Source organism: Eublepharis macularius, chromosome 2, assembly GCF_028583425.1.
Source record: "Eublepharis macularius isolate TG4126 chromosome 2, MPM_Emac_v1.0, whole genome shotgun sequence".
Classification (NCBI taxonomy): domain Eukaryota; kingdom Metazoa; phylum Chordata; class Lepidosauria; order Squamata; family Eublepharidae; genus Eublepharis; species Eublepharis macularius.
Genome location: NC_072791.1, coordinates 85,826,146 through 85,845,039, shown reverse-complemented (window position 1 = coordinate 85,845,039; position 18,894 = coordinate 85,826,146). Strand labels below are relative to the sequence as shown.

Here is an 18,894-nt window from a genome sequence, read left to right as displayed (position 1 = left end):
TTTGCCCATGGCCACTAGGCCCGGTGGCCGCCGTCAACACCCACCTTCTGTACACTGGGCCAATGTCAATCAGTGGCTCTAATTGTGTTGAGTGGGAGTTTCCTGGGGGCCTTGGATTGGAGAGGGTATAACTCCAAGATCCCTTTTGCAACCTTGTCCAAACTTGGGTGATGGCTGTAGGAGAGCCTGCAAAAGACTCCCAGCGAATATGGGCTCTGTAAGTGCCACGGGGGCCATTCCGTGCCCAACAAACCGTGAACCGGTTCGGCAACGGAAAATGTTTGCTGCAGTTCGTGATCTCTGGATCGTCGTCGACACTGAACCATGAACTGCTGGTTCATTAAATTTTTTGGGTTCACGCCCATGTCTATTCCAAAAGCCTTCTCTCCCCTCCAACGGATACTAACTCTCATTGTCCCAGCATTCCACTCTCTTTCATTGGCTGCCTCTCAGGAGAGGCAGAGCTGGAACTGGTCCTGTCTGTCACAGTGATGTTTTCCCTTACTGGAAGAGATGGTCTCTAGTCCACCTCAGCTATATATATATATATGAATGAGTGAGAGAGGAGATGTCAAGTTCAACCCTTCCTGGCCTGTGGCTTCCTTTTCCTCTTCACAACTACCAAGCTTGTTGCATAAACTCCAAGCAGTGTCCAGATTTTTGTGAACTGGAATCAGCTGTAGGCTTGTTAAATGAAATTCTCTTAATTCCTTTTTACCCAGTTTCTCCCTGAAATCCAACAATCCTTTTCTTTTCCTCTTTTTAGGAATTTGGAGTCAGTTTCTTTTCTTTTCTTTTTTAATTTTTTTTTTGTTGGGGCCATGCTAATCTTCTCTATATTGTTCTAATTTTAGTATATGTGCTGCCGAAGCGAGCACAAGGAATTTGGAGTCAGTTTGTAATCAATTCTCTTTTGATCAAAGAGAAGTTTGGAGAGAGAAGGAACAGGAACAGAAGTTCTGCAAAATTTCACAATTTCACTCTGTAGATGCTCAGAGGTAGGGGAACCGCAATAAATTACCAATCAATTGGAAGTTAATTTTTTATATATATTTTTTTGCTTGTGCAAAGTGCTGAAATGCAAATGCATATATATCAATTCAAAGTGCAGTTATGAACAAAGTTCCCTTTGTTTTTGATGCTCAGAGGTAGTCAAAGTCATCCCAAGCATTCCTATCTTCCTGCTAGAGTACCACCCTGGAGTATTTAACATAAAACAACTGCAAGAGCTGAAGTTACAAAAGAGCCCCTTGATTTCTTTTCAAAGATAAATGGAAATGAAACCCTTCTCTTGAAAGAGAAAAAAAAGAAAATAAGATGAATCAATGGCTATATCTAAAAGAGTAAACTTTGGAAAAATACATTTCCCACCCCATACCAACTCTAGTCAGCCATGTATGGAAATCCCTTTCTTCCTCCCCCCTTTGAGTTATCAGACTCCTTGGGCTTTCAAAAAGCTTTATTCTGCACAATTAATTTAAGCAGGAAGCATAACTTACAGAAACATGGGGGGGGGGGAAACATAGCAGGAAACAAGAATCAATACTAGCTTAATAGTTTAGGCAGGTACAAGTTGAAGAGAACTTACACTCTGTAGAACATCTGTTTTCCTTCCTTGAACTGTGGGCTGAGTCAGCCCTTATCTTCCAAGACTGAATTAGGGCCAAAGGTTGGACAACGGTATATGTTGTTGGATATCTCTATTTCTGAAATTGAAGAGGAGACCCCTGTTCTCCGGACCAATGACAGCTCTGGGGCACATCTTCCCTTTTCCTGCCACAACCAGTTTGCAATAATATCACCAGTTAGAGATCAGAGGCTAGCTGACCACATCCCACCAATTTGGGTTTATAACCATTTGCTATAGCACTTCCAAGGCTAGAGCATCAGAAAAAGGTGATAGTCCAGGAGACATACCACTGCTTGTTCTGAGCTTTTCCAAGAGATGCATCTCACACCATCCTTCTTCAGCACAATTTGACTGTATTTTCTTCCAGCAAATAAATTCATATTACTGAAACAGAGTAACCCCCATCCAGAGTAACTACCAGGAAGGGCTCCTGAAATTCTAGCAGTGGAAGAGATTCAGGGGCAAGAACCTGCCACAAAGGATGGAGGGAGGGCTTGAGATGGTCTTTGTATGTGTTTAGAGTTGCCCAGTCTTCAGTAGGAGAATTCTATTATTGGCAAATTTCTGTGCAAAGTTAGGGTCTGCAGCACAATTGAGTCCTATTAGTGGGTTTGAATTTTAATGATTTGTACCTAAGGTAAAGTAGAAGTCTAAATATGGGCGTGCCAGGTGAGGTGATGGGATGGCAGAATGATGTAGGTAAGATGGTGATTTACCTAACTGACAAGCCAGCTACAGACTGTATGACAAAGGCTGAGCAGTGGCTTGATGGTTGTCCCTGGGTCTGTGAGCGAGTTACTGGATAGGGTTCTGAGGCCTTAAGTTACTGTCCTGCTGATTGTAGTGGGTGTGAGGGAGCCCTGAAGACTAAACAAAAGGAGTCTGGTTACTGTTCTCTTAACATCCAGGCAGTTAAGCCTTCTGGAGCGCCTGAGGAGAATCCTGCTTAACTGAAACTCCCACTGTTAATATTTATTGTTCACTTAATAAATGAAACTAAAATGGAGGAAATGTTTTTATATGATTACCATTACATTATGTGTTGCAGGACTTTTTCTTCTTTGAAATATGTCAGTGAAATCACATGCATGAGGAAACCCTCCATTCCTGGTTGCTACAAATGCTGTTTTCACTGGCACTAGTGCATACAAAAATACAATAAAAATGCTGTGATTAGTTCAGGATACTGTTACATAATCATTCATTGCAAGTTTTCATTTGTTGAAAGTGACAGATTTCTTCTGGACCATTATCTGTGGCATTTGGGAAATGGAGGAGAAAAATACATCCAACAATGTTCAGATGGCTTAGCTTTTGACTTAAAAGGAGCTTGTTGTCAAGAATTATTGATGATCTTGATAGCTTTCTGTTTTCATGTATTGAAGCTAGAACTAAGGAGGAAACAAGAATGTAAAAGAAGTGGGGGAAATGACAGTGACCTCTAAAGAGAGCAAAACTGAAAAATCAGGTGATAAACAAGATGAATGGCTTAATGGATCTGCTAGATAGTTCTGGGCATGTGCAAGGACTCTGATTTTTGTGTGACACAAAGGTAAAGGGACATCTTTTTTTAGGATAGTCAGACTGACAATAGCAGACACTACTGTCATCTTGTACCAAGATGTATTGAATCCAAGTGACAAAGCTGACAAAAAGACTTATGTGGTTTCAGTTCTTGTGTACTTTATTACTCACATTAGTTTCCAAGCAGGGAAAAAATGGGGAGCTCAATGGGCCATAAATCTTCACTGACACTCCTCATGATATTGTCTCCTTGTATTAGGAAAACTGAAGGTGACATACTGTACCCATCTTTGATATGGTGTGAGATGTCTCCTACATGGAGAGGCCATTATACTTAATTACAAGTTCCCAGGAGTATAAAAGATAATAAAGCATCCTGTTAAAACAGAGTTGATTCTTTATAGTCTCATTTTTAAAATACATCTTTATTTTAATTGCAAGGAGATAGGTCAGGTAAAATGAAGAGTTATTACCCTGTGAGTATAACTGAATTGAGGAGATGGTAGGCCACATTACTTATTTATCTATAGTGTTTTCCTTCATATAAAGATATCATGGACTATAGTGTATACTTCTCTCTCCTTTCCTCTAATTTTCCACATTATGTTGACACAGGATGCTGTAAGGAGGGTCTTAGATGAACATTCAGTCCCTGAGGTGTATCAGAATTTCAGGACTGTAACCCCTAAAAGCTTTTGCCATAATAAGCTGGTTAGTATTTAAGGTGCTACAAAACTCTCTTTGATCATAAAAATATCCAACAGAGTCCCTTTGAAACTTTTCAGTGAATCTTCCTTCTTTGATGAAATCTTGTCCTTGCTCCCAGGAGCTAGGAGGGAACAACAACCTAGTAGGAAACTCTTCATATTCTGTCCTGGTGAAAACATAAAACCAAAATGAAGGCAAAAGAGAGGAATTGCAAGAAAGGCAATTCCTAATTCAAGGATTACAGCAGGGTCAAGATTTGTTTCTCATTGATCATCTCTCTCATTGGTCAACTTTGACACTATTTCAAGCTAACAACACTTTCCAAGTCCTTCCTTTATTACTATAGATGAAAAAATAATCACAAACAACATTGTCATATGTTCAATATGATTTTGCCACTCAGCTACAGCTTGGGTTTTTTTTTAGGGAACTACTTGTTGTGAGATCCATAGAGTCAAATATATATTATGCTTAATCTGAGGATTGGGATACTGCAAAACATATTCTAGACATTCTTTCATAGATTTACCCAGGCATTGCTTTGTAGATTTACTACATGTATATTTTATGTGCCCATACACACACACACACACAGTGGTGAATAATTCAAGGCACTGGATATGCTTACTACAACAGGATGCAATGTTCTTATTTGATCTGCTCTGGTTACAAAAAAAATCTGTCTGGAAATTTGCAGCACTGATGTGCTAATTAAATATTTAATAATATTGGAAGCATCAGAATCTGTTTTCCTTTGAACAGTGCTTAATTATGTCAGTTTAAAACCATGTGGCTCTAGACCCAGAATTATTTAAATTAGATTTAACTTGGCCTAGGAAGTTAGAATGGAATTTAATGCTTTCAAGTATTTTATGTACTGTATGCTCTATGTACTTCAAAGAACTTCTCCAGTCAAAAGCAAGTCATTTCATAAAAGAATATCCCAACATTCTTCTGTTTTTGCTCCCCAATCAAGGATTCTCATAATTTAAATCATAAGAATACTTTTCTAAAGTATCTTTCAAACCCTTCATCAACCCTTGATCCGCCCTGAGCCCATTTGGTTGGGGAGGGCGGACTATAAATTTAAGTAAATAAATAAATAATCTGTCATTTAGAACAATTTCTGAAGATCAGGGTAGATGATATTCTGAAAGATCACAAATAGCTATCCTAAGTTGTTTTATTGATAAATAACCACTATGGTAGGGAAGTGTGATATGGAAAAAGGACTGCAGAGTAGAAAAATGGAGCTTAACCCTGGAGCTATTACTAACTGTGGAACAGCTACTGTAGGAAAAAATTATATGCTGCTTCTACACTTCCTGTATGCTTTGTTAAAGAAGAGAAAGGAATAACCCTCCCACCATACTACAGCCTGGTAAAGACACCTTGTGGGAGGAAGAACAGGCATGAGCATGTTGACCCTACCCCTGCCTCCGCATGATTGGTTGTCTGCAGAGTGCAGCCACATGGAGGAAGTGGCCACATTCACACCTCCCACCTGTGATCAGCCATGTTCTGAAAGCAATGTTGATGATCTCAAGGAGAGGATGTACATGTCGCCGCATCCTCCACATATCCACACTATACAAATGACCAGAGAATCGTGCAAAGGCAGAGGATGGAGCCAACATGCTTGCAAAGTGAGTCAGCATGCAAGGGGTCAACTGAACTGGGTTATTTCTAAACCAAATGAAGACCCCCAACACAGAACTGTTATTTACCATCACATTATTGTTTTTCCACATCCAAATCGAATGTCATCATGTAGAGAAGATGAGCAAGTAACAGTTTATCTCGTTCCACATACACCAAAATTATATTCATGAGTCAGGTACTGATGAGTATGTTTATATAATGTTAAAAAGATAACACTTTTTCATTCCTTCCTTAGATTATTTTTCATGGTTTTTATTATGTCTGGGTATACTTTGACCTAGTTAACAAATACATTAGTATATAAACTTTAAGTTCTCTGCTTTTGATAACTCACTGTGGAACAGACTAGAAAGCTTGTGGTTGGTGCAATATGAAAAATATGTTTGTAGGGACTAGATATATTGTGTATCATTCACACATTAAGATAATCTTCAGGTAAAACATTCATCAAGTGTTAGATAATAATAATAACAACAATTCATTTGTATACCGCTCTTCTGAGCAAATTAGTGCCCACCCAGAGCAATGAACAAAGTCAGTGTTATTATCCTCACAACACAGTTAGGTTGCTGGGCCTGAGAGGACTGGCTTATTGCAGGCCACATAATAAGTTCATGGCCATAGTGAGATTCAGTGCTGAAGTGCTGCATTGCAGCTCAGTTACTTAATCACCACACCATACCACAGGGGTATGCACTTCAACAATTATCATTTGAATTATGTATCAGAAAGACTGGAAAGGCTCAATGATCATTGACATTAAATATCAGGAGTATTGATAATCATAATTGCAAGTTGTGTCAAGAAAAAAATCAATTTTAATCAATATTGGAAAATATCAATACTCCCAAAATTGAGAGAAAACAATAATGATGCCTTTCCCAACATTACAGAACAAACTGAAATATTATTTTGAGGAAGTGCTCTCCAAGTGGTCCATGGTACATTGACCCTTTAAACCGTGAATGGATTCAATAGGCAGTAAACCTGGCCTCCAGACTCCAGAGGCCATGTTTACCACCCTTGGAGGAGGTATGCTAAAAATGAATTGCCAGTAGACCTGAACTAAGAATCCAGAAGCCACATCTACTGCCCATTATTTTCTGTGTGCCCTCGCTGGGCCTCAGCACACCAGTCCTTCAAACTTTAAAGGAACATTATTTTCATTGGGCAGTAGACCTGAAGTCTGGAAGGCAGGTTTATCACTCTTTGAAAATAATGGCTGGTAGACATGTCTGCCAGAGGCCAGATGACAAGTCTATGTCCATTGAAATACTAGCCTTTTAAAGTTTAGAAGGATTATGCTGTCTGAAGAACAGAAAAACCCTTCCAACCTAATTCTGGATATTTATGATATCACAATCAGGAAGTATTAGGAATGCTTTTGCTGTATCAGATATCGCCAATCCAGTCCAATACTAGAAATATCAGGTATTTTATCAGGTCAGCAATATCTGATTGCATAGTCCTAGTTTTGATCATGCTATGAGAATAAGCCCTTGGATTCTGGCAAATCCTATAAGGAGAACAGACCATTAAACATCAGTTCATAGGGTTGCCAGGTCCCCTTACCCTCCAGGAGGGAGGTGGGAGACCTGGCACTCACCTTTTTAGAAATCTTCACACGTGCGCAAAGTGCTCATGTGCTCCTGGAAAGTTATGTCATTATGCAGGCAACATGCCACCCCTGGAAGTGCTCTCATGTTCCACAGCAAGCCGATTTCAGCCCATTTGGGGCTGAATGTGGCTTCTTTAGGGCAAAAATCGGCCTGCTGTGGAGCACTGGAGCACTGGCAGGGTGGCAAAATGGGCCCTGGAATGCTTCTGCACTCCACAGCAGGCCAATTTCAGCCCCAAATGAGCCTGATTTGGCCCACTGCAGAGCATGGGAATGCTGCCAGGAGGACCCTGGCAACCTCCTGTGCTTCATAGTGGACCAATTTAGGCTCCAAATGGGCCCAATTCTGCATGTTTGGGGCCCAAATTGGCCTACTGCACTGGCAGAAGCATGACACTGCCTAGGAGCATGCCCCCGGGAGGCACGTTCCCCTGCCTTTTCCCCCACCAGCCAGGTAAGTGAGGGTGGGGGGTAGAAGGTGGACGATCAACTCTATCAGTTCACAATTATAGCTAATGCAGGTAGTTCTGCTGAATTTGAAATGTATATTGATAAAAGAAATGTGGGGAAGCCAGAAGTTGTATGCGTCCTTTTGCAACATATGCAGTTGCACAATATGATACCATAGGGGTTCCCAACCTTTTTGGTATGGTGACCCACAAGTCTAAATTTACTTTGTATATTGACCAATCCAGGGATGGCTCACGAGGCTCAGAAGCTGCTGGGGTGGGGCGGAATTGGGTTGAGGAGATGAGGAAAGATGGCAGATGGCAGCAAAGAGGTGATTGGAAAGTGGCTTAGTGCAGTACATCCCCCACAGCAGGTAGAGGGCAGTGAGGCACTGCAGGGAGCTGGGCAGGAGGCTGGGCTGCTGAAGGAGCAACACCAAGACAGAGCCTATGTTCATATATGACACTTTCTCACCTCCTCTCACTTTTTCATGTGTTGAATGTCTCCTGTCCACTCTCCAGCTTTTTCTCCCCTTCTTCCACCTATTGTTGTTAAGTTACTAGTTGCCAGGGAGCTCCCCCCCCCCCATTATTGTTGCAAAGGGAGAGGGCAAAGGAGGATATGAAAAGTTAGAAAGGAAGGAGAGGAGAGAAAAAGAACAGTACACAAACGGTAGAAGCTGCCATTAGGGATGGCTGGCCTGAGAACCACTTTCAGAGTCTTTTGGGTTCCAACCTACAAGTTTGGAAACACTGTATTAGATGACAAGTCTATGACCAGGGTAGGAAGGGACAGAATTTAATAGTTGCTAGACAATGAAATAATTAGTTCATCTGAAGGCTTGCCAATAAGAAGAGATCACTACAAATGCTTGAGAGGCATGGAAGGCATGTCATTTTTGTAATAAATTCAGACTAGATCATCTTTTTTTCTAGTGCCCCCTACAAGTATATGCAAGGATACCTTTCCAAATAACTCCAGATACTGTATCTGAGATGATTGGGTAAAGTTAAAACATTTCATGACAATTATAAGAAGTGACTGAGCTGGATAAGTATTAAGAAGATTAAAATTTAAAGAACAGATTGATCATAAAAGCTAGAAGTGGACTTTAAGTGGGCAGGGTACAAGGGTGTGCATCCAACTATCAAAAGAAATAGTTCACTTTGCCAGCTGCTACAAGCAGTGAAGTAGCATTTAAACAAATTCCAATAGTTTATATTAATGTGTTTGGCAGAATGTAGATTTTCTTGTTCTAAAATGGAATTATCCTCATTGAAAGCTAATAAAAATGATCTGGTGGGAGGGGGAGTAATTTCCATTACCTGCTAAAGAAACACAAAAAACAAATTTCTGAATGCATAAACTGTGGACATAGTGTACTTTATTTCTGATCTTCAGCATAAATGCTTTCTTCAAACATCTCTCACTAAGCACAAACTCTTTTGGCTCCATAAAGAATAGTGTAATAATACAATTGTACCATTCACTGCCTTTTCAGGGAAATTATTCAAAATTATACAGATCACCTAACTTGTACTGAGAATTTTAAAGTATATTGAACTGCAAATGAAATTGTCCATATAACTAATGTTAAAGATCTGTTTGAAGAACAGCATTTTGTAAATACTGATCTATTATTCTAGAGGTTAAGGATAAAATAAAGGCTTATTCAACCATAACTAAAAGAGTGAGGTTATTTTCATAATGTGTGTTAATAGTACAGTGGGGAGATCTACATGAATTGTATTTGTGTGTGGTGGGGGGTTGTTGACCCTTAAAACATATTTTCCATCTGTCTAATTCAAGTTGTGCCTGATTTCTGTTTGTATCTATTAAATATTATCAACTGTTCTCTCTAATTAAAAGTGCCAGATGTTTTTACCTCCAGAAGTGCATTCAAGGTGTAGCACACTGATTGGTAGTTTTAGAATAAAAGACAGTAACACATAGTACCACAGTCACGGCATTAATCATCAGTATGATGGGAAAATGTGAACCTGGTGAACTACTCTATGTTACATATTAATTATGAACACTTGAAATAAAAAATTCTGTTTCCTAGGTAGAATGGGGTAAAGCCACACCAGCAAAGCCCACAAAAACTGTTGTTTCCCCCCCCCCAAGGTATACAGCTGCTTACTGTGCTTCCAATGTCTGTGCCACCAAGCAATGCCATCCACACATGATATTAGGCCACTGAAGAATAGCCTTATATAATTCAAACTACTATTGTTTCATAAGCACAAAGCAAGAACTATAAAAGATAAACAGATTAGATAAATCAAGCAAATAAGCCTAACTCACAATGATAATTTGTGAATCCATGAAAGAGAACTCAAAACAGTGACAGAACAGATCATTCAAAAAGAAAGAAATGCTACAGAGGTCAAGGCACAATATATATACATCTAAGGATTTATGCATGTTGGAAACATTTACCCATTGACATAGCCTGTACACAGATACTGTACACACCAAGAGAAATCCTTTTTCATATTGCAAAATGTTATAGGTTATAAATAGAAATGGGCACAAAACGAGAAAGAAAACAAACCCTGAGTTTCATGGTCCATCGCATTCCACGAACCATGAACTTTCATGAAACTGTCCCGTTCCGTGAAACGATTCATTAGGTTCATGATCCGTCAGATCCTGGGGCCCTACAACAGCCCCCTTCGTACCCAGAGATGCCAAACTCATAGGGAGACTTCAGCCACCCTCCAAGTTTGGTGAAGATTGCAATATACTGACTGGGAGACCACCTCCCTTCTGTCCCCCTCAGGTGCCACAGGCTCGGGGGTGGCCTCTGTCAAGCTAGTCCCCAGAGCCAGGCAATGCCCTGAGACTGGGGTGGGGTGGAAGAAAAAAGACACCCTCACACAACAGCCTTCCCAGCAAGGGCGAGAGCAGAAAATAAGAAAGAGGATTTTTAGTTTCTTTTGAAGCAGCAGCAAATCTAGCCCAAAGCTCCCAAATCCACTCTCTCTCACTCCAAACCCCAGCAACAGCTCCTCCCTCTCCCTTTGTCTACTGGAACTGAAAGCAGGAGCACAGAGTTGTGTCTTATATAAGAAACACTCACAGAGCAGAACAGGAGCTCTCTGGTTGGCAGACAGACCTGCCTGACAGGGTTTGGAGGCATGAGATCGTTGTTCCCATGGCTACAGAAGAGCCATCTCCCCCCTGCATGTTGCTCTCATAGAACAGAATGGGAGCTCTCAGGTTGGCAAGGAGAGCTGCCTATCAAGGTTATGTGGGCTAAGATTGGGGCTTCCATGGCAACAAAAGGTCTGCAGACATTCCAAGCTTATGTTGCCTAGGGAATCAATGGATCAGCACCAGGCTGTCTGGCATCATGAGACAAATTGGCCCCGAAAGTTGTGGATTTCATGACAAATTTGGCCCTATGAAACACATTTTCACAATATACGAATCAGCCTGATTCATCACAAAATTTGATTCGTATTTCGATTCTTGCCCATGTCTAGTTATAAATACAGATATGCACTCACATGGGATGATAACTTTTCCTTTGCCATTTAGGTTGGATTTCTAACACCCTTGGGTTGATAGATTGGTCATTATGAAACTTTCAAGTCTGCTGCCCCAGATGTTGTTGTTTTTAGATGATGATGATGATGATGATGATGATGATGATGTCATCACTGTCCACCAGATGACTGGGCTGGATTTTTTTTCTCTATTACCAACTTAGATTTTATCAGGAATCTAGGAGTCTGTGAGATGTTGCCTTAGTATGTGGCATGTTCCAAACAATGTGTCTGTCTCAAACTGTTCAATTGTTATCCTGTCTATGCCAGTATCACTTAAATGTTTAGTTAGTTCTTCTGGAAACATGCCTAGCACTCTTATCACTACTGACTAACTGTTGTATGTTTCTTTCAGAGACAAACTTCAAATCTTAAATTTTGATATTGTTATATTTTTTCTCTCTTTTTGTACTGTCATTTTCAACTACACTAACATCCTGAGTATTATGTTCTAATTTCTTATCCATATGGATTTTGAAATCCCACAAGATCTTAAATTTTTCATTTTCAACATCTTTCTCAGGCTTATGTTCCCACTAATATTTTGCAGATGGTAGCTTGTACTTTTTGCATGAATTCCAATGCAGCATTGCAGCTACTTTATTACTGTGCTTTGCCAGGGTCGCCATAAATCAGCTATGACTTGAGGGCATTCTCTTTTTTAACATTTTATTTAAAGAAATGAAAGTAAGACAAAAACAGAGTAAAGTAAGTGCATAATTTAAAAGTTATGCAAAATTTAGACAGTAAATTGAAAATTATACAATCTTATACTACCAATAAGTATATAAACAGAGCAGATATAAAAACCTTAGGAATAAAACAAGCAGAACATTTAAGTTTCTTTAAACTAAAAAGGTAATTAATAAGTATTTTGCTTCCTTGAACATAGCTACATGACATTTCTCCTTATCTCTTCTTCCCTCTCTCCCTCTAAGCTACTATATCAATTAGTTTAACCTAAATAATCAAAGAAACCCTTCCATTTTTTCCAGAAGTCAGTTAACAACCTATTTTGTAAGTAGGTAGTCAGTTTGGCCATTGAAGCATATTCGTGAACCTTATCTCTCCACTCTGGGAGACTAGGACAAGCATCAGTTTTCCATTTTCCTGCAAATAATACTCTTGCTGCTGTCACCATATAACAGAAGATATCTCCTTGTTCTTTTCTCAGATTTGTTGGTAAAATATTTAAGAGCATGTTTTTCATATTTAATTCAAATTTGAGTTTGAGGATCTTTTGCATCTCTTCATGTATTTTTATCCAATACTTTTGTGCTTTCTTACAAGTCCACCACATATGGTAAAATGTTGCATCCATATTCTGACACTTCCAGCAATTTCCACTGTAATTGTTACTAATCCTTGCAATATCTTTGAGAGTAATGTACCATCTAAAAAACATTTTATACCAGTTTTCTTTCACTACCTGGCAGCCTGTAAATTTTGTGTGTGTAGTCCATAAATTTTCCCATAAATCCATTGGAATAGATTCCCTGAAATTTTGCATCCATTTTATCATACAAGTTTTTACTTTTTCCGTCTCTGTGTGGTGTTGCAGTAACATTTTGTAAATCTTCCCCAAGAGATGCGACAAGTCTCCAGATATTACTAGTTCATATTTTGTTTTTTCTCTCAGCCTGCCACCTTCTTTGATAATTTGATCCTTTAATCTTGATAGTATTTGGTGATAAGTCAGCAACAGAATATTTTTGCCATGGGCCTGGATTTCTTGCAAAGTTTTTATGTTTCCTTCTTTATCTATCAGTGATTCATAGCTTGGTTGATGAATTTTGTTCCTGACTGCTACATCATAATAGGCGTTAATGGGTGACATCACTGGGGAAATTGGTGGGCTCAGTCTATTTCTGCATTGAAACCATATTTTAAGCATACCATCTCTTACAATGTGAGTTGCATCCTGTTTACGAATAGATTTCCATGATTTCTTAATCCATAAATAATTATGGATACCTTCCTTAGCATCTGCTGTTTCCAATTTAATCAGTCTGTTGCTAGGATTCATAATCCAATCTGTTATCCAAACCAGAGCTGCTGCTTGATGATACAATTTGATATTCTGTACAGCCAGTACTCCCCTGTTTTTATCATCTTGAAATAATTTAAATCTTATCCTTGGCTTCTTCCTTTTCCATATAAAGTCATCTATAGCTTTCTGCCATCTGTTGAGAATATTTTGTTCAATGTAAATTGGAATCATTTGAAAAAGGAAATTTAATTTAGGTAAAATATTTATTTTAATAGCCGCAATTCTTCCTAACCATGAAATATCTAAATTTTGCCATCTCTGCATGTCTTCAGTTTTCTTCTTATTCAGTTTATATCCAGAATGCTGCCCGAATCTTGATATTTGCTCCATTACATAAACCAGGGAGGTATGTGGATTTGTCACTGATATAACCACTTCACCTGCATAACTTTTTATCTTATACATCTTTCCCCTCCTTTATTCCAATAATTCTACTATCTTCTCTGATTCTCACTGCCAAAACTTCAAGAGCAAGTATAAACAATACTGGTGAAATTGGACAACCTTGCCGTGTTCCTTTTGTTATTTCAATCTTCTTCATAAACAAACTGTTAACTAAGATTGCAGCTTGCTGTTTGGTGTAAATACTTTGAATCCAATTCAAAAACTCAACCTCACAATTCAGTCTATGCAACGTCTTCATAAAAAACTTCCAAGAGACGTTGTCAAAGGCTTTCTCTACATCAACAAACATAAATGCAGTTTTCCACCTTTTCGTCTTGAATGTTCAATTGCACTAAGGAGGTATCTGATATTATCTTTCATATACCTCTTTGAGCCATTATTATTGTAAATATCTTGTAATCCACATTCAATCAAGATATATGCCTGTATGATTGCAGAGTAAATGGATCATTCCCCTCTTTATGTATCAAAGTTATATTTGCTTCTTGCCACGTTGGAGGTAAGATCTTCTTAGTTTGTATCTCATTCATAACCTTTTGCAACGGTATAGCCAATATATTCTCAAAAGATTTGTAATAAGCAGCCGTGAATCCATCCAGACCTGAAGCTTTTGCAATCTTCAAAGTTTTAATTGCAGAATTTATCTCTTGTATTGTTATTGCTTGATTTAAAATAATTCTACGCTCATTAGTAAATTCTTTAATCGGTGTCTCCAATAAATATTTCTCCATTTCTTCTTCATTTATTGATTCTTCTTTGTAGAAACTTGAGAAAAAAGCTCTAATTTGTTCTTCCATTTTCTGATCTCTGTAAATCAGTTGGTTGACTTCCCTAATTCCTGGTATCCTTCTCTTCTCTGACTCCTTCTTCAGACAATAAGCTAAGCACTTTCCAGGCTTGTTTGCAGCTTTAAAATGTCTGTGCTTTAAATCAACTTTTTCTGAATTTCTTCTGTCTCCAGTAGATCCAATTTGTTCTTCAGCTGCTTAATTTCATCCCATATTCTTCTATCCCTTGTTCTTTTATGATCATGTTCTATTTTTTTCAATTTTAGGGTTAGATTATTTCTGTCTTCAAACTTAATTTTCTTCTTTTTGGATGCTATTACAAGTAAAGATAGGCTTTACTTGATTCCCAAATTGTTATAGGCTTGGCATCATTTGTCGTGTTTATTCTAAAATAATCAGTTAATTCTTGCTTGCATTTTTGCAATACATCCTCATTTGAAAATAAAATATCGTCCAATCTCTATCTTTCTCACTTATTGCCTGTTTGACATACTATCTCTATTGGATTGTGATCTGCTTGATCCTTGGGTGGATTTCTGCATTGTCTACCTGCGTCAAAAGAGTCTTAGATATCCAACACATATCTATTCTGGAGTATGTTTGATGTCTATCTGAGAAGAATGTATAATCTCTATCCTTTTTATGCAGCGATCTCCAGGCGTCCTCTATTTCCAAAATTGACATATGATTGAATACACATTTAGGCAGATTTTGTCCTGTCCTTCTAGATCTATCAATTTTACAGTTCAAGACACCATCCATGTCTCCACAAATTAGAGTATCTCCTTCTTGAAAATCTAAAAATGTCTTGAAAAATCTCTCATAAAATTTCTTCTGGCCATCATTTGGTGAATATAAAGATACCAAAGTCCATGTTTGTCCATGAGACAATCCTATTTTCAAGGCCACATATCTCCCATCAGCATCTTTTAATTCTTGCAAAATTTCAAAGTTTGAATTATTGATATATATAGCTACACCATTTTTCTTCAATTGCAGTTGAAGAATTGCAATTCTTCATGGGCACGAACAGCATTACGAACAGAAAAAACCCATGAACAGCCTAATCTGCTGTTCTCGAACGAGCTGTTCATGAGGCCCCATCCTAAATGAACAGATGCTTGTTAAAAGCCTCGTTTGTTGCCTTTGGCAGCCATTCGGCAAACCAGACAGTCTGGCACCTGCTGCAATCAATCCCCTTGGCAACCGGAGGCAAGGAGGGACTGAACTCTGTCTGAACTCCTTCTGGCTTTCCTTCTGGCTGTAACCCTTCGAAGTACTTCCAGCAGAGAGTCCTGTTTTTGCCACTGTGAAGAGAAAATGACAGCCAACAGGAAGACCCGTGGATCATGCCTTTCCCAGGGTGCAATCTCTCTGAAACTTGTCGGGGGGGGGGGGTCTTCAGAGGACAGTGAGGTTTATGCCCCCTGCAAATTTGGTAGGTATTGGACATTGGGAAGGTTAGTTTGTGGGGTGTTTGAAGGGCCCTGCCCCTTGCATGTGGCCCTTTAAACTATCAGCTGGCAGGCGGCATGGGGGAAATCCCCCCCGCCTGCCAACTGGTAGTTTAAAGAGATCTTTAAAGGACCAGGTAAGTGGGTTTGAGGGGAGGGGGCTAAGTGGGGGGGTTGTGGTTGGGGGCGGGTTCTGGCCCCCACAAATAACGAACAACAAACATGTCCGGGAACAGTTCATGTTTGTCCATGTTCGTTGTTCATTGTTCATGGATGGCACCAAACAACGAACAGGGTGTTCGGGGGGGGGGGGTCCGTTCATGCCCATGTCTAAAGATGAGTAAAACCTTACCTAATTTTTTACCTAGACAAAACTTTACCTAATTTTGATCTTTTTTAATGTGGGTTTCTTGAATGCATATAATATCTGCCCTTAATTTCTTCAATTGATTAAATGGTCTCGATCATCTAGTGGGAGAATTCAGTCCATTTACATTAACTGAAATTATCTTTATCTCAATCATTTTTCTTCCTTCTTCTTTTTCTTCTTCTGGTTTTTTTACTTGTTGCTCCTATCTCTTTATCTGAGGAGTTTGTGTCACCTCTACCCAATGATCGGTCTGTTTTTCCTAATTGCAGTTCTTGTAATAGGTCCTCGGCTTCCATAACTGATGCTACTGTTCTCTTGCCTTGACTTAAATATATTTCCAATCCAGTGGGAATTTTCCAGCAGTACCTTGTTTTGTTCTGCTGAAGAAATTTTGTCAGGTTCCCAAATTCTTTACATTTTTTGTTATTGATGTTATTGATCTTGAAATATCTATATCTCTTTCCCTTCTACTTCCAGAGGTTCTTTCCTGTGCTTCTGAAGAATAGTATTCTTTGTTTTCTTATGTGAAAAGGTAACTAATATATCTCTTGTAAGCTTATGACGAATTGCATATTTTGAGTTGTTCCCGAAAATTTGTTCAGTTTCTGAGAAATCTCCTTGGACTTTTACATAATTCTGGATCAACTTTCAAAATACATTCTCGAGATCTTGAAACCCAATTGATTCTGGAATGCTGCAAAATCTGAAATTCTTACTCCTGAGTTGAGTTTCTAATGATTCTATTCTTTGTTCTGCTTCTTTTATTGCCACTACCTGCTGTATTTGCAGCATTTCCATACGATCATGTGATTCTTACAATTCCTTATGTTGTTCTTTTATTTCTTGAATGCTTTGTTTATTTTCTTCAATTTTTTTTGTTATTCCTTGTAATCCAGTTGAAACTTCAGTCTTTACATTTTGTATATCCTGTCTAATTCCAGAGAATGATTCCTCAGCCTTTTTAATTTGGTTTGACAGATATTGTACCTCTTTATGGATCTCTCCTATTACCTCTTTTGTATTTCGGGTCAACTCCAAAGTTAGAGCTTTGAATTGCTGTGAGATAGAGGATAAAACTTTCTCAGCAATCAGGTCAATTTCATCTTCTGAGCAGAGTTCAAGTTTGCCTTTTTGTAGTACCTTTTGCCATTCTCTTGACTTTAGCTAGTCTCCTTCATCTTCTGACTTGAGGGCATTCTCCACCACCACCGTGGTCATTTTGTGTAATCTTATTGCACCAGCTGATGAGATGGTCAGCTGTTTCATCTGCTTCATTACATAATCTACATTTGCTGTCATTTGTATTCTTTTCAATTTTTGCTTTCATACAGTTTGTTCTTAATGCCTGTTCTTGTGCAGCTAATGTAAGTTATTTTTTAAGACTCTGCATAAAGGGAAAAAATGAGCCAAAATTACACACAGAACTCGATGGTTTGGCTTGTTAAAGCAGCTTCCAAATGTTGAACCAAAGCAGAGAAACAAGGCTGTAATGCCCCCTCCCCGCCCACACACACACCAAAAAGATTGTGTGAGAGCCAGTTTGGTGTGGTGGTTAAGAGTAGAGATGGGCACAAATTAAATTACGACCCAAAAAAAACGCACAGACCAGGCTGGTTCATGGTTCGTGAACCAATTGTTCGTGGCACGCAGGGCAGTGGAGGAGGCCAAAAATGGCCTCACCCCTCAAATGGCCCATATGGACCTGCAAAGTGGCAGAGGAAGCCAAAAATGGCCTTCCTGCCCCTCAAATGGCTGCTGTGGCATGGGCATGGGCTCTTCTGCCACTGCGTAGGCCCGCAGGGTGGAGGAGGAGGAGACCAAAACTGGCCTCCCTGCCTCTCAAACGGCCACCACCGTGGTGGCCGTTTGAAGGGTGAGAAGGCCATTTTTTGCTTCCTCTGCCACAGCGGCCATTTGAGGAGTGGAAAGGCCATTTTCAGCCTCTTCCGCCACCCTGCAGGCCCACACGGTGGTGGAAGAGGCTGAAAACGGCATTCCTGTTCCTCATGGGAGGAGGGGGTGGATGCCACGGGCCCACAGGGCAAGGTAAGTTTGGAGCTGGGGCTGGGATCCCCCCTGCCAGCTGATAGTTTAAAAGGACCTGCCACTTACAAGGCAGGAAAGGTCCCTTTAAACTGTCAAATACCCTTCCCTGCCATTGCTAAGTGGCCGGAAAGGGGCATTTAAACCCCATGAACCATGAACCACAAACTGGTTCATAAACTGGCCCCAGTTCATGCCAGTTCCTGGTTCCTGGTTCATGAAAACCCATGAACCATGAACCTCATGGTTTGGTTTTTTTGTGGTTTGTGCTCATCTCTAGTTAAGAGCAGCGGGACTCAGATCTGAAGAACCAGGTTTGATTCCCCTCTTCTCTGCTTGAAGCCAGCTGGGTGAGTCACAGCTTTCTGGAGCTCTCTCAGCCCCACCCACCTCACAGGGTGATTGTTGTGGGGTAATAATAACATACTTTATAAACCGCTCTGAGTAAGTGTTAAGTTGTATATAAATTGAATATTCTTGTTCTTGTTGTTTTTGTTATTTGTTTCAGTACTTACCATGCAGAGCCATGCAGGCAGTAAAGGCAGTTGGGGGCATCTTGAAGCATATTGTTTTCTTTAATAGCAAGTCTGTCTTCATATGCAACCAGTTGGCTCCAAAGGGAAGAGACTGAGCCCTTA

General features: G+C 39.5%; 1 non-coding gene across 1 annotated transcript; it reads right to left on the bottom strand.

Annotated features, from left to right (window-relative positions):
* Nucleotides 1-771: 771 nt before the first annotated feature.
* LOC129325360 (U6 spliceosomal RNA) lies at nt 772-878 on the bottom strand. Its single transcript, XR_008596609.1, has one exon. It is a non-coding gene; the product is annotated as a U6 spliceosomal RNA (small nuclear RNA).
* Between the last annotated feature and the right edge of the window lie 18,016 nt (nt 879-18,894).